Source organism: Bacillus rossius (genome assembly GCF_032445375.1).
Source record: "Bacillus rossius redtenbacheri isolate Brsri chromosome 4 unlocalized genomic scaffold, Brsri_v3 Brsri_v3_scf4_2, whole genome shotgun sequence".
Lineage (NCBI taxonomy): Eukaryota > Metazoa > Arthropoda > Insecta > Phasmatodea > Bacillidae > Bacillus > Bacillus rossius.
Window position 1 is genome coordinate 53,535,986 of NW_026962011.1, and position 13,813 is coordinate 53,549,798.

The 13,813-nt window shown below is 41.3% G+C and overlaps 1 protein-coding gene across 2 annotated transcripts in view; it reads left to right on the plus strand.

The window, feature by feature from the left end:
• Positions 1 to 13,813, plus strand: part of LOC134542368 (insulin-like receptor) — a 291,737-nt gene that overhangs the window by 119,703 nt on the left and 158,221 nt on the right. Inside the window, exon 2 of one of the 2 annotated variants that reach the window (XM_063386545.1) lies at positions 3,901 to 3,989. The exons of the other annotated variant lie outside the window; for it this stretch is intronic. The gene's annotated coding sequence lies outside the window, so the exon portion shown is untranslated. The remainder of the gene's footprint in view (positions 1 to 3,900; positions 3,990 to 13,813) is intronic. 2 annotated transcript variants of the gene reach the window in all.

Genomic DNA, 13,813 nt, shown 5'->3' on the forward strand with positions numbered 1-13,813 from the left:
TAATATATAGCGAGTGTGCATTTGTGTATGTGCGTGACGACATTGCCGCAGAATTAGCGGCCTCGGGCGACAGCGCTGTGTCCATGTCGTGCAGCGAGGCGGCGCCCACCTCTGTCCCAGTCGCGTGGGTCACTGTCCACGACTTTGACCCCAATGACACTAGTTCTTGTTGAGCCATCGCTGTGATGGACACTGAAGATAAGGGACGTGTTTTGAACATTAATCTGGAATCACCGAAGGGTTAAAGTTTAGAACAAATATTCGATATATTCTATTAAAAGTCACTGTGTAGCCCCCCTTTATTTATAATGTTTTTTAGATATCATCTTTAAGATATAATTAGACATTATTCCTTGTTATGCCCCACATTATAGATTGAATGCTCTGTGTTAATAGATTAGGTCAATAGTTCGAAACAAAATTATAATGAAGAAGGTTTCAAAGAAACGTGTTAAAATTGTTTTCTTCTTTGAAATATATATGTCGTCATGATTCGCTACCCCCGCAACTTTTTTTTTGTTCTTTGCGCTTCCCCGAAGGTAAAATAAGCCGTTGGCGTTGTTCCAAAACGCATGGATGCAAACTTATTTTTTGTTTATTTTTTTTTCGCGCCAGGACCGATGTGTTGCCAGCGGCGCGACGCTTCGTGACGCACCGCGCGGCGATCAATGCGGCGAGACGCCCCTCGCCCTCTGACAAATGGGTCAGCTGGCCCACACGGGGGGGGGGGGGGGGGGGGGGGAATTGTGGGCCAGCGGGCCGCCAGCCAGCCCCCCCCCCCCCCCCCCACCATGCCTGTACCGTGTGTGCCCCTCCTAGTTGTTGTGGCTTCAGACAGTCAATACCCACACGTACGGTGGTCGCAGCTTCAGAACATACCACGCGATTTAAAAACTGTTCAAGATATCCGACCCGGGTCTGTTTAGGGTGGATGGGTAGTTCTGTTTCCGTATTTCGTTATGAAGCTGTATTTTTAGAAGAGTGAAAATGGCTACAACGCGCGTGTTCAGAATACTTTTTAGGCCTGAAACACCCGGTACAGATTCTTGAAAGCACTCGAGGGTCTTGCATTACACCTTTATCTTCATTTCTCCGCGTGCAATGTTATGCACCATGGTTACCGCTGTATGCACGACGAGAAGACTGCGTGTCAGTTCATAGCCTTGCGCTTAGAGGCGACACCACACTAGAAACAACATTAAGACTACAAGTGCATAAGTAGTTTTGGGGTTGCGTCGTCTGTTTACAATATTTCGAATATTTGTGACGATAGAGCAAAGTTCTCCATAGAAAATATGAAAGGGTATTTTTTTTTTTGTGTGTTTCAAAGGTACCTAAATATTTGAGACTAAATTACTATCTGCACTAAGATTTTAATGGTGTGTTTTGACAATACTTATTTCGAATCGTGCTTAAAAATAGTATTATTAGAGACAAAAATTACATTTACGAAATAAGGAAATAACAAATGACGATTACTACGCAATTCAGTTGAATGGCCGAGAGATTTTGCGGCTTCTCCCCTAGAATAATTAAAAATAGAGAATCCCAAGAAGAGAGTAAACTTTGGCACCAGGTTCAAAGGTGATTTTTTTTCTCTTCTAATTTGTTTACTTTTCCTGGCAGAAGATCAGTGAATCCAGCCTCATACCTTCTTCCTTTTTTGACACTTTGATGAAATTCACCACTGTATCGTCGAATGTATTAACTATCACGCGAGAATGTTTGTTCTGGGCGATACTAATATGGAGAGAATCACAGAAATTCTTGTCATTGCCTGCGTGTGAAAATGGTTAACTTACTAACTCCCCTTTTTTCCCTTCCAACTCTTCCTTTTCCTTTACCACGTGGCCTCAGTTTCTGTGCTTGTATGAAGCAGGCTTGGGATTGGCTGGTCAGCATTTGTGGGATGATAATGCAGTACTACCAAGTATTACGGATTTCCAGTTATTATTACTGATTTAGACGTCGAGTTACGTAACTACGGAGTGTTGTGCATTTATTACGAGAACAGAGAAACTAAGGACGTCTAAAGTTCAGTGTTTAAAAAGAAAAATATCGCTCATGCGTCTTCTGTAATCAGAAAGTTAACATAAATATGACACCTGAAACTTATTTTAACTTTTAATTAAGTGGTTTTTTAACCTGTGAAATTATATACTACTTGATAAATGGATTATCTTGTTACTGAATAGAAGTGGTGTTTATTTTTTTATAGTGTCTAGTATCTGGTGCAAATTTCATAACGTTTGTTTACTTGTGCATTGTATGCATAAATGTGATTTACTGATGAGCGTGTCTGGAAGTTGACAAAGCTAGATAATGCAAAATCAGTAAGTATTCTAGAACGAGAAGTATATTTGGAAAATTTTAAGCAAAATTTGAATTATTGGCACATTTTTAAAGAAATGCCGATTTTTTAAAACTCCCTGGTGCTGCTCAGATTTACGTGAACATTATTTGACGTGAAAACGTCTAATAAATCGATGAACGCTGGCTGCACGCACGAAAAAGTGTCCCGTTTCGCTGTGTCTCGTTACGCTCATTTTATATTGCTCTTTGCTATTCTGAACCTCCTAGCATTGCGACCGAGTCCTTGGCGTCATTCTGTTTTCATACATTTCAATGTAACATTTTCATTGCTCTTTGCTAACCCGTTCCTCCTAGCATTGCTGCAGAGTTCGTGGCGCAAATATATTATTTTTGACTGCATCTTGGTGTTGGGTAAGCCATTTTCCTTCACTTCATCCTTGAAACACTCCAATTCGTTTCCTACTTTTCCTATCATCGTCCTATCCTTAACAGAAAAAACACAGCTGGGAAGAAGTTAAATAGCAAACATGTATAAAAGTTATAGTTAAAATAATCTCTTCGTTAAAGTAATAAACATATTTGAATTAATGAGTGCAAATAAAAGTAAATTTATCAATTAAATTGTATATTTTATTTCACTCCTTCTTTGCATCCATACAAAATAGTGATAGTTTAATAAAAATAATTCAATTTTATTCATAAAAGTATGCAATCATTTCATCAATGTTTTGTTATGACGTTGTCACGTTAAACTATCGTCCGTAAACCGACTTCACAGACAACCAATTTTTTTTTAGTAAGATAAGTAGTTCCCAACAAACTTAACAGACAAATAAATAATAAAGAGCGGGGTGACCGTAGAAGGCATTTTATCGAAAGATGAAGAACAAAAAGGCTCAGAAACTGCCAGAAATGGATGTGTGTAGGAGTTGTTACCATGTTCATGTATTTCGGCTTACAATTTGTTCCAACTTATTTGCTCTGTTTTTGTGCGCAAGCACTTGGGGCGAAGATAGTATAGTTGTTTTGATAACGACCTCGACCTTGTGATAGAGATAAGACGTTTGCGCAACTGTTGACTTAATTAGTTTTTGGTTTAAAAACCAACCACGCGAAAAACGGAGCAAAAATTTGGCATGATGTACAGTATAGTTTAGTCCAAATTATTTTAACTTGAATTTGTTGGGGAAGGGTATCTTATTGCAGATTATTGTAGGATATAATTGTTTGAAGTCGTTTGCTTATTATGACTTACATTTTTTTAATGGATACATAATTTAATGTACTACAGATCTGCTTAAGAATATGCTTAAGCCAACTAAAAAAAAAATAACGATTTTATTGCAACCTAAACAATTATTTAGAGCTGTATCCGTATTGATATTTAATTTCGAAGTAACAAAATTTTTTTTTATTCAGAATGTGAAGTTTTTTAAATTTCATTTAACAAAATCGTATTTTGTCTTGCGCTCTTAGGTATAAATCCAATTTTTCCGCTTCTCTTCTCCTTACTTACTGATATTTGGACATATTGGTATTGGGTTCACTCTGGATGATTGTTTTAAAAATTATTTTCTTTTGTTTCAGGTAAGAAAAATGATTGATCAGCAGAGCATCGTGTGGATAGCTATTAACTTCTTAAATACGGCACTTATCCGGGCGTTAGAGATGTATAGGTGAGTAATGATCCATAAAATATTTCTGCTATTAATACTGAAACTTAAGTTTCCATAAATAGTGCAGCTTTTTATGATGCTTTTCCCTTGTGGTTTTAGTAACGGTAATTTTTGATGAAAATGTCGATTTGTTTTGATTATTGGCGAGTTATAGATAAAATATCCAGAATTAAAATTAGAGGTAAGGAATCGTGGGTGCAAGTTTCTTTTTGGGAAGAGATAAGTTATGTGGTAGTCGGCAGCGAAATAACCAAACGAAAACAATCTAAAACGGTTAATTTCTAAAAGAAAAAATATATTATTTAGCTTTCTTTTTTTTTTCTTCTTCTCCAAATACCCTGAAAACGAGATTATATTTATATGAACCGACCCCGTGTACACCAGTAGTTGTTTTACAATATTGTTATCTACCTGTCCACAGGATGTGAAAGTGAATAATTATTTGAGGGTAGAAGTCACAATTGCACGTGCGTACAAATTTAAGATTTTTACATTTTGATTTTTTAATTGATTCCCGTAGTAGAGTCTAAAGTCTAAAAAAAAAATAAGAAAAGGTAACTGCATAATAATATGCAGAACTAGGCAAAATCAGCTGATATAATTATTTCGTCTATTTTTGAGGTTTTTCTATGATCCGGCCTAAACCAGCAATGACATGTGTTCAGTAATTGTTTTTTTTGGTCAGTATTCTCCATTGCAAGAATCATTCAAAGACCGTATGAACAATATTTTTTTTTGCGCACATGTCAGAATTTAAATACTAAATGCCGAAACCTATAAGTTATAAAATCTGCGTTATCAAAAATATGCACATTTATGTGGCCAAATTTTATCTATCATACTGTTCAGGTAAACAACCCATTCTCTTTGTGCACTGCGATAAAAAAACATTTGCTACGTCTTGAATTAGGGGTTGAAGTCGCTAACTCCGATCCACAGACGCACGAATCCAGTTACGAATTGCGAGTCGCACCACGGGAAATGCTTGAACCGTCGTCGGTCATTTCACCTTGCCACGTAGAGAGGCCCCCGTCCTTGGAGCGCTGCCTGCGATCCTGCTGTCCAGACGACCCCCGCCGGGCGAGCATGGTTCTCTTTTTCGCCCGTCATAGGGATGACGCGTCATCGGTATGACGCTTCGCTACTGAAAGCGAGCATGGATCTTTTTTCGCCTTCTGGAAGACGCCTTAGCTACGACATGCCCGTCATACGTAAGGCGCAATGGCTGGTCAGTCGTAGACCCGTCATAGCCGTCATAACCCCGTCATACAGCCGACTACGTGTGTAACTTTCATTTAATACTGGGAAATAATTCTTTCAAATGAGTTAAATAATATATTTTCGTGAAATTTAAGGTTTTGCCTTAATTATATTTACTCAGAAATTACGTATGTGAGTTATACGATGTATCTAAAAAAGGGTTATGTTTTTCTCTGTCTATTATTATTATTATTATTACTTAACCTGCAATTGGGCTTTCACCCGGTGGCAAGAACTCCCACTATCTCCCCTCTCCCCCCCCCACCATCAGCTTTCTCCTCAGCTCCCTCCCATCCCTGACCTCCACCATTTCCTCCCCCAGCCCATTCCACTCCCTCCCCGTCCTCACCAGGAAGGTGTTCCGCCCTCTCTCTGTCCGCCTCCACACCCTCTGGAGCTTACATCTGTGGTCTCTTCGTCCTCTGTACTCCCCTCTATGTACTTTGCTTCCCAATTGCCCCCATCCCCCTTCCCCCTTCAGCACCTTGAACATCCTGACCAACCTTTCCACTCTTCTTCTCCTCTGTAACGTTTCCCACCCCAACTCCTTAATCATTTCCGTTGGGCTATGCAGTTTCCCATCCTGCCCCTCCCTCCTTCTCCACATTCCCATCACCCACCTAGCCGCTCTGCGCTGCACCCCTTCCAGCTCCTTCACCTCAGTCACCAGGTAGGGGTCCCAGACCGCCGCCGCATACTCCAACATTGGCCTGACCAATGTGGAGTATGCCTTCTCCTTTGTCCTCCTCCCAGCTCCCTGCAGGGTCCTACCAAGCAAGCCCAGCGCCTGCCTTCCCCTCCTGACCACCCCCTCTATGTGCTCCGCCCATCCTAGGTCATTTTTCAGTGTCACCCCCAGGTACTTATATCCTGCTGCCTCTCTTATCTCCTGCCCCTTCCAGTAATATACATTTCGTGTGACTTTCCTCCTCTTTGTAAATCTGACAACTTTTGTCTTACCAACATTCAAGGACATTCCATTTTTCTCCGTCCATTGCTCCAACCTTATCAAGTCCTCTGCTAAACATCCCCCTTCCCCCACAACCTCATACACTACACAGTCATCTGCAAATAGCCTCCATCTGGCTTTCATGCCCTCCCCCAGATCGTTTATCATAATTGTGAACAACAGAGGCCCCAGCACACTCCCCTGTGGCACCCCCGACGTCACTTCCCCCTCCTCGGAGCTTTCCTCACCCACTCTCACTCTTTGTCTTCTATTCCTCAGGAAATCACCCACCCAGTTTACCACCCTTCCATCCCTCACCAGCAACTCAACCTTTTCCATTAACCTCCTATGGGGGACCTTATCAAACGCCTTTTCAAAATCTATAAAGATTGCATCTATCTGCTTCCCCCCGTCCACCGCTTCCACCAGGTCTTCCAACAGCCCAGCCATCTGGGTCTCGCATGAGAACCCCATCCTGAATCCATGCTGCCTGTTATCCACCCACCCCAGATCTTCCATTTCCCCCTTTACGTACCTTCCTACCAACCTCTCCATCACTTTTCCTACACAGGACGTCAAACTGACCGGCCTGTAACTTCCTGGCTCCGCCTTATCATTTCCCCCCTTGTAGATGGGAACTACCACTGCCTCCTTCCATTCCATTGGTAGTTTCCCCTCCTCCAGAGACTGCTTGAAAACCTCCAACAGGTACTTCCCAATCTCCCTATCACCCAACTTCAAATGACTATTCCCTATACCATCTGGCCCAGCTGCCTTTCTCCCTTTCAACCTCCTGATCACCTTAATTACATCTGTCAGTCGCAGCTCAAAGGCCTTCCTGCCCATTAAACTGTCGTCCTCTTTACCCTCCCATGCCTCCCCCTTTGTAAATACTGCCAGATATTGCTCCTGCAGTAAGTCTGCCTTTTCCCTGTCCTCTGTATATTCCTGCCCCCCTCCTCCTCTGAGAACCCCTATTCCCTCCTCACCCTTCACTCTTCTTATGTATCTGTAGAGCTCCGTCCCATTTACCGTCCCCCCTTCCCCCATCAGCTGTTCCATGTAAGCATCCCTTGCTTCCCGCGATTTCCTCCCTAGTTCCTTCCCAAGCGCCTTCATTTCCGCCTCTATCTCCTCTCCCCCAAGCTTCCTTGCCCTCGCATGCAGCCTCCTACATTTCCTTTTCAACACTTTCAACTCCCTTCCATAGTAGGGAGGGTCACCTCCTTGGCCTACCCTCCTCTGAGGTACAAAACGTGTAGCCATCTGCAGCAGAATATTTCTTAAGGCAGCCCATCTACCTTCGAGGTCCTCTATATCTACCCATCTACTGTATTCCCCCTTCAGGAATGCCTCTGCCCCCACTCTATCAGCCTTACCCCAACAGTTTACCACGTTTCCCCTCCTTACCCTTTTCTCCCTCCAGCCCACGTCTAACTCCACTACTGGGATCCTGTGATCACTGATGCCCTCCATTACCACACTTCCCCTGACCGCCTCCATTGGTCTCACAAGTACCACATCCAACAGGTTCCCGTCATCCTGCTCTCCTCTCCTGGCACCTTTTCTGGTGCTTTCAGTCACCACCTGCTCCAGTCCTCTGTTTGCCAGTTGAGATGCCCATCTCTGTTCCCTTGACCCCATCCCCTCTGGCCCCTTTTCCCATGCCACCCCTGGCATGTTCAGATCCCCCGCCACTATCACCCACTTGCCTTCCCCTAGCATGTCCAACCTGTCCTGCACCTCCCGTATGGCTTCATCCCCTTGCCCTGGTGGCCGGTACACCGCAATCAGCCGTACATTTTTCTCTCCTACCTGGAACTGCATCTCCAATAACTCCGCTCTCCCCCCACCCATACAACCCTGTCTGAACAAACTTCGAAACAACTTGTTTCCGATAATAATCACGCCGCATAAATAAATACTTAGTTTCTATGTTTCGTGTGAATAAGACACATTGATTCTTTTTTCTCGTTATTTTTAACTGCACAATACTCAGTTAACCAAAATATAATAAAACTGCCAATCTGCCTACTTTTGTCATATCACTTAATAAAAAAATAAAGGTCAGGACAAAATAACGTAATATTTCAACTAGATAGAAGATAACATCACATTAGTTAATTATTCTGTATAAAAGTTAAGTGTAAAACACCTATAAGCGTGTGGCTTATTAAACTTCTAAAAACAACTCATTTCCCCTTCAGCTTCCATACGTGTAATAAAAAAAATCACTTGTAAAAATAAAATAAATGCATTGATAAGGTTGAAAATACACAAGAATGCCGCTGATAAATACATAGTAGTCTGATGGTTATTTTAAACCTTCGTTTTATCGCATTTTAAACAGAAAGCATTTCCTCCAAAGATTTAGTGACTTTTAGGTTAGGCCTACTCCCCACCCTCGTTGGTGGCTAGGTTTGCTCCTGCTGTATCGCATATTGAAACGTATTTTATTCACCTAAGATTCGCTCAAATACTTTCAGTATGATAAAATGGTAACAATGTAGGAATAATAGTGTTTCACGTAGAGTTGAGAGGTTTCGTGTTTATAGTTCATACGAAAATTGTAATTTGTGAGAGGAGCGGCTTATGTGAAAAGAAAGTAATTCCATTAAAGGGTATGTTTAGTTCCTCTACTCTTCTGGTAGTTATAAAATACAGAAACAATACTGTCAACTACAGTTTAATTAATAAATTATATTCAGGCATTTAATTAACAACACCGACTTTGTGTTATATTGTTTCAAGCTTGCAAGATGCTAAATAAATATTATCAGCGTATTCACCCAATACATATGCTACGGTACAAAATAGTGTGAATAAAACTTGTAGTGCACTAGAAAATATGCTATAAACAAGTATAAGGATAATGTAATTAAATATAACAGTAGTAGTTTTTGAACAGTGGGACGTATAGCACACCGAGTTGTTTCGGTACCTTCAAATCGGCAAATTAACTTTAACGGTGACGAAAATTACCAAATAATGATTAAATCAGGTCTAGTATTGTAATGTTTCACGTCGAATCACAAAAGTGTTTTGAAATTCTTTTTTCACCATATGATTTAAAGTAATAATAACTGACCATTGAAAACAAAATTAATAATAACGGGCAACACATTTCACATGATCGCTAAATAATATTTTCATATTAAAAACTACAAACTTTCACAGTTTCTAATGCACTCCTTAACCTTCTTATATACTATTTAATAATTATAACCGACTTTGCTATGTAAAATGATTTTATTATATTTTGAGACTGAGACGTGACGGGTGTTTTACTGAGCAAAAAATAGTCTGTAAAACTTATATTTACGGAACGCCAACAGGCGTACAGTGAAAAATGATATAAATATTGAATATAGTTGTGGAAAATATATAATTCGATAGTCACATCATGCCTAAGTTTTACGAATGTCCACAATCTTGTTTTCGTGTAGGTAGTTTTCTATTGGCTGTAAATTGCTAGCAGATACACCAACTGCCAAATAAAACACATCCTTTCTGTAAATTCACTGCCAACCTCTGCATATTATCGATTGCCAAGCCGTCGTAGGTAAGGCGCCTTAGCGATGACGGGAGAGATATGACGATGGGATCCGTGCTCGCATTTTCACGCGGCCGTCATAACTCCGCCGTCATACCGGCGACGCGTCGTCGCTATGACGGTGGCGAGGAAAAGAACCATGCTCGACCCCCGGGCTCTCGAGTTATGACGGACTCGTGTGCGCGGACAAAGGGACGTCGGAGCGTGGTTTGCGCGACGCCTCCGTCGAAACAGCGGGGTCTCGTGAGAGGAGAAGCGAGCCCGTGGGGCGGACTGCCGGAGACCCCCCACCCCCTCAGACGTGTTGTACGGGGGGAGGAGGGGTGAAGAGATAACACAGGCCCCAGACGGCTGCGGAAGATAACGGCCGAGGGAATCGCGCGCGGCCACGACTGTGCAAACAGAGATGGCGCCCCCGTCGACACCTGTTCGCGGAACTGATAAGGCGCGGTAGCAGCTCGCCTCTGTGGCAGGGCGCGACGCTAGCGCACGAGGTGTGTTCATCGGGGAGATGCTGCCCGTTCCTTTTTGTCCTTCAGTATCATCTGCAGGTTTAATATTGCACACGTATTGCAAACTATTACAACTAATTCTATTTAAGTTATGAAAACTTAAAATTTAAGTTTTTTATCTACGCACTTTATTCCTACTGTAGAATTTTCTGTGATTTGTCTGTCTCCAATTTGGTTATTAATTAATATACTTTACAACATACCATATATATATATATATATATTTGTGTGTGTTTGTTTATGTGTAATATTGCATGGTCATTCTCATTGGCATGCCATCAATAACGCATAACTAATTTATACTCATAAAAATAGAAAATGCATTAAATATACGATTTATAGTGAAAGCTTGCTGAATATTTGACCGTAAAAGAGACGGTGTAAACTACGAAGGTAACGAAAAACATATATATGTGGACGTTTATGATTGTAAAAGGTCAACGTGGAAGAGGGTTGGTTTTTCGAAACAACTTAGCGCATTACTGCATAGTAGCCTGAGCTGAAATTTTTACAGAGTAATTGTACTATTTACTATACCATAAACGTCTTTCTCGTCGTGTGTTAATGTGATGGAGAAAGAGGCTAAAATAATTTAAACCTATTAATACAGCAATTTTTGGTAGAAATGTTCTTTCGACAGCCTTTCCTAGCGTGCACAATGCACTGAATGACTCTAGCAACAACGAACATTTTAACGATTGATAACTAACCGCTCCGGTTCAGCCGCCCAGTGTGGACAGCCTACACTGAACTGCAGTTGCCGGCTACATGCTGTCCCTGACACACGGAACCACGTGCTGCGGCGTGAAGCCTCGCGCACACTTGCAGGGTCGCCGGCGCCAGGCGCGGAAGGGCTCCAAGGTCACTTGGGCAGACACTTGCGCCGCGGACAGACGGCGGTGCCAAGGACTGGCGCGACTCTGCCTCCCGAAGGCCGCGCGCCGAGACAAAGACCCGGCCTCCAGACGCACCGCCGCTAGCTCTCACTGCCTCCCGTTTCAAACTCTACTTCATCTGTTCATTTACACTGGTACTTTGGCGCAGGGGCGCAAATATGTAGGATTTCGCAAAGTGGGCCCGCGTTCTAGTGTGTTTTTTTTTTTTGCGCGCGGGTTTTAGCCGACACGAGTCATCCCTAGATAGGACGCATTACGTTGATCAGTTCCGTTTCACAGTCATGATTTTGAAAGTGCAAGCGGGCACCCTCTTGATTCCCGGCGGTCCCCCCCCCCCACGCCTCTTTTGTACGCCCATGCGTAGGCTTATGGTACAAGTGCCACGATAATGGTACAAGTGCCATAATCATCGAGCTTGTATACTGGCGGCAGTACCACTACACCGCGGTCGGGCACGGGTGCCAACACACCCATGCTAAATAAAACGCACGTTTGTCGCGACACGAATATTTTGTTGGCCCAATCGAATTTCAAATACAACAATATTGGTGACTTTTGTTTGTTTGAACGAACACTTATTTATCAGTATATAAACTAATGTTTTGCTGTGGTTAACAGACTTTCTCTCGGAGCGGAGCGAGAACGTTGCTGTGAGCGGGACGATTTTCTCGGGGTCTTCCCTCCCTCCTCATTTATTACGTCAATGTTTCTTTCTCTTTCGAATAGCCGTCCAACGTCTCTGAGTACGATGTCGATACGACGTTAAGCCATAGACGCTGTGTACTGGTCTTATGAGTAGTTTTGCATTAAGAGTAAAATTATCGATTATAAGTTATCGATTATATACCAAAAAGCAGTGATGCATTTCCCGCGTCCCTATTAAGTCCCCAATCCATTCATTCATTCATTCATTCATTCATTCACTTGTATAGCGCGTCTCATCATCAGTGTGCAGTGTGACCTCGGGAGCTGGCTCGACCTCCGGGTGTCGCGGAGTGTGACGTGTTCAAGGCCGTCGTCGGCAGGTCACTGAAGGACTGGTCACGAATGATACGAAGAAGGAAAAAATCTATAAATAAACAAGCCACGAAACTTTAATTTCCAACAACACTCTTTTGCTCATATTTTGTTTTTTGACCCTCACTTCATTTTATAGTCGCACGTTAAATATAAATACTTATTCGGAGACTGTCCACTTTTATCTTGTGAAAACTATCCCTGAAAAGGGTTTAGCTTTCTAACTTGAGAGCGTATGTCCCGCTCCAGGTCATTATTTTGTTTTACGATAACACGGTTAGACTTGTAGACTTCTTGAGTGGATGAAATCCAACAAAATTATATATGTGTGTGTGTGTGTGTATATACATATATATAAATATAAGTGCATACTTTTTGCATAATTAAATTTTTAAGTTAAAATTTTAACATGGTTTTGCAGTATGCATAAGGAGAACCAAATGGAATAAATAACATATCATTTTTTGGTTTAAATGCTGGTGTTTATTGCATGGTATCGTTTCGAATCCTTTCAGAATTTTTTTTCCAGCCTTTTAAATAATAAAAATTCTGTTGATTTTATAAGGCCAGATAAATTAAATATTTTTTTTTTCTCCCTGAAGTAAATGAAACCATATCACATTGCAGCTAGTAAAATTGTTTTAAAACTAAAAAGTTCCAATTTTATATTTCATTATCTTTTTCCATACTGCACAAAAACGGTAAAAATGCAACTTTGCCAGCTAATTGTGAAAAAGTATGCGATTTATATATATATATTTTTCACATTGTGAAAGTTCAGCCTATCAAGAATTCTGCAAGTTTAAGCGCGTGGAACTTAAATATAAAATAATGACATGAAATGGAACATACCGCTTAAAAATTGTTACGTTCCTGCTAGTTTTAAAAAAAAGTGTATTAAGTATATTAGCTCATGTTTAGTTTTGCTTGTAGGTATTAATATATTTAAAATTCACCTTTTGTTTTGATAAAACTTGCAGAAAATTTTCTTATTCAAAGGTCCTGGAAGTTTTGAAATTGGTTCACCAGGTAATTGCAGGGACGCTGATCCAGATCTAGCAGCGTGAAAAAAACTTTTTCCCGTTCGATTCGCATGTTTGGGTTTTCGAAGCGTTCCGTCTGTTGAAAAACGTAGTGAGTGTTACTCGTTCTACTTCTCGAGTTTAGCCAATTAACCTCGACACGTGTATTTTCCCAGTTGTGACAGACGACGTTCGCATCAATCATCACTTCTAAATTGAGGGCGTTTTCAGTCGCATTTAATATGTTCGTCGGCAACGTGAATCGGCGGGGACCCTTCGCTTTAATTTCATGACGGAATCATGATGGTGAAGAAAACTGGTTTGAACCAGTGCAACATGTAAGAAAAAGTTTGTTAGAAAAATGAAGCAAGGAAATGAAACTTGTTTTGGAAATTTCTGTTGGCGATCGGGGTACACCTTATTAAAAATAAATTTTGAGAATTATTTAAATTAATTAATTTCCCCCTGGATAGCCACCTGCGTGGGCGCCAACTTTCCACATTAACCCACAGAAGAACTTTCTTTTACTCTTTCGTGGTACACTAATTTCCTCAAAGTTCTAAATGGTGAGCGAATGGTCACAGTGGTAAAAATATGGAGAAAAAATTTTTTTTG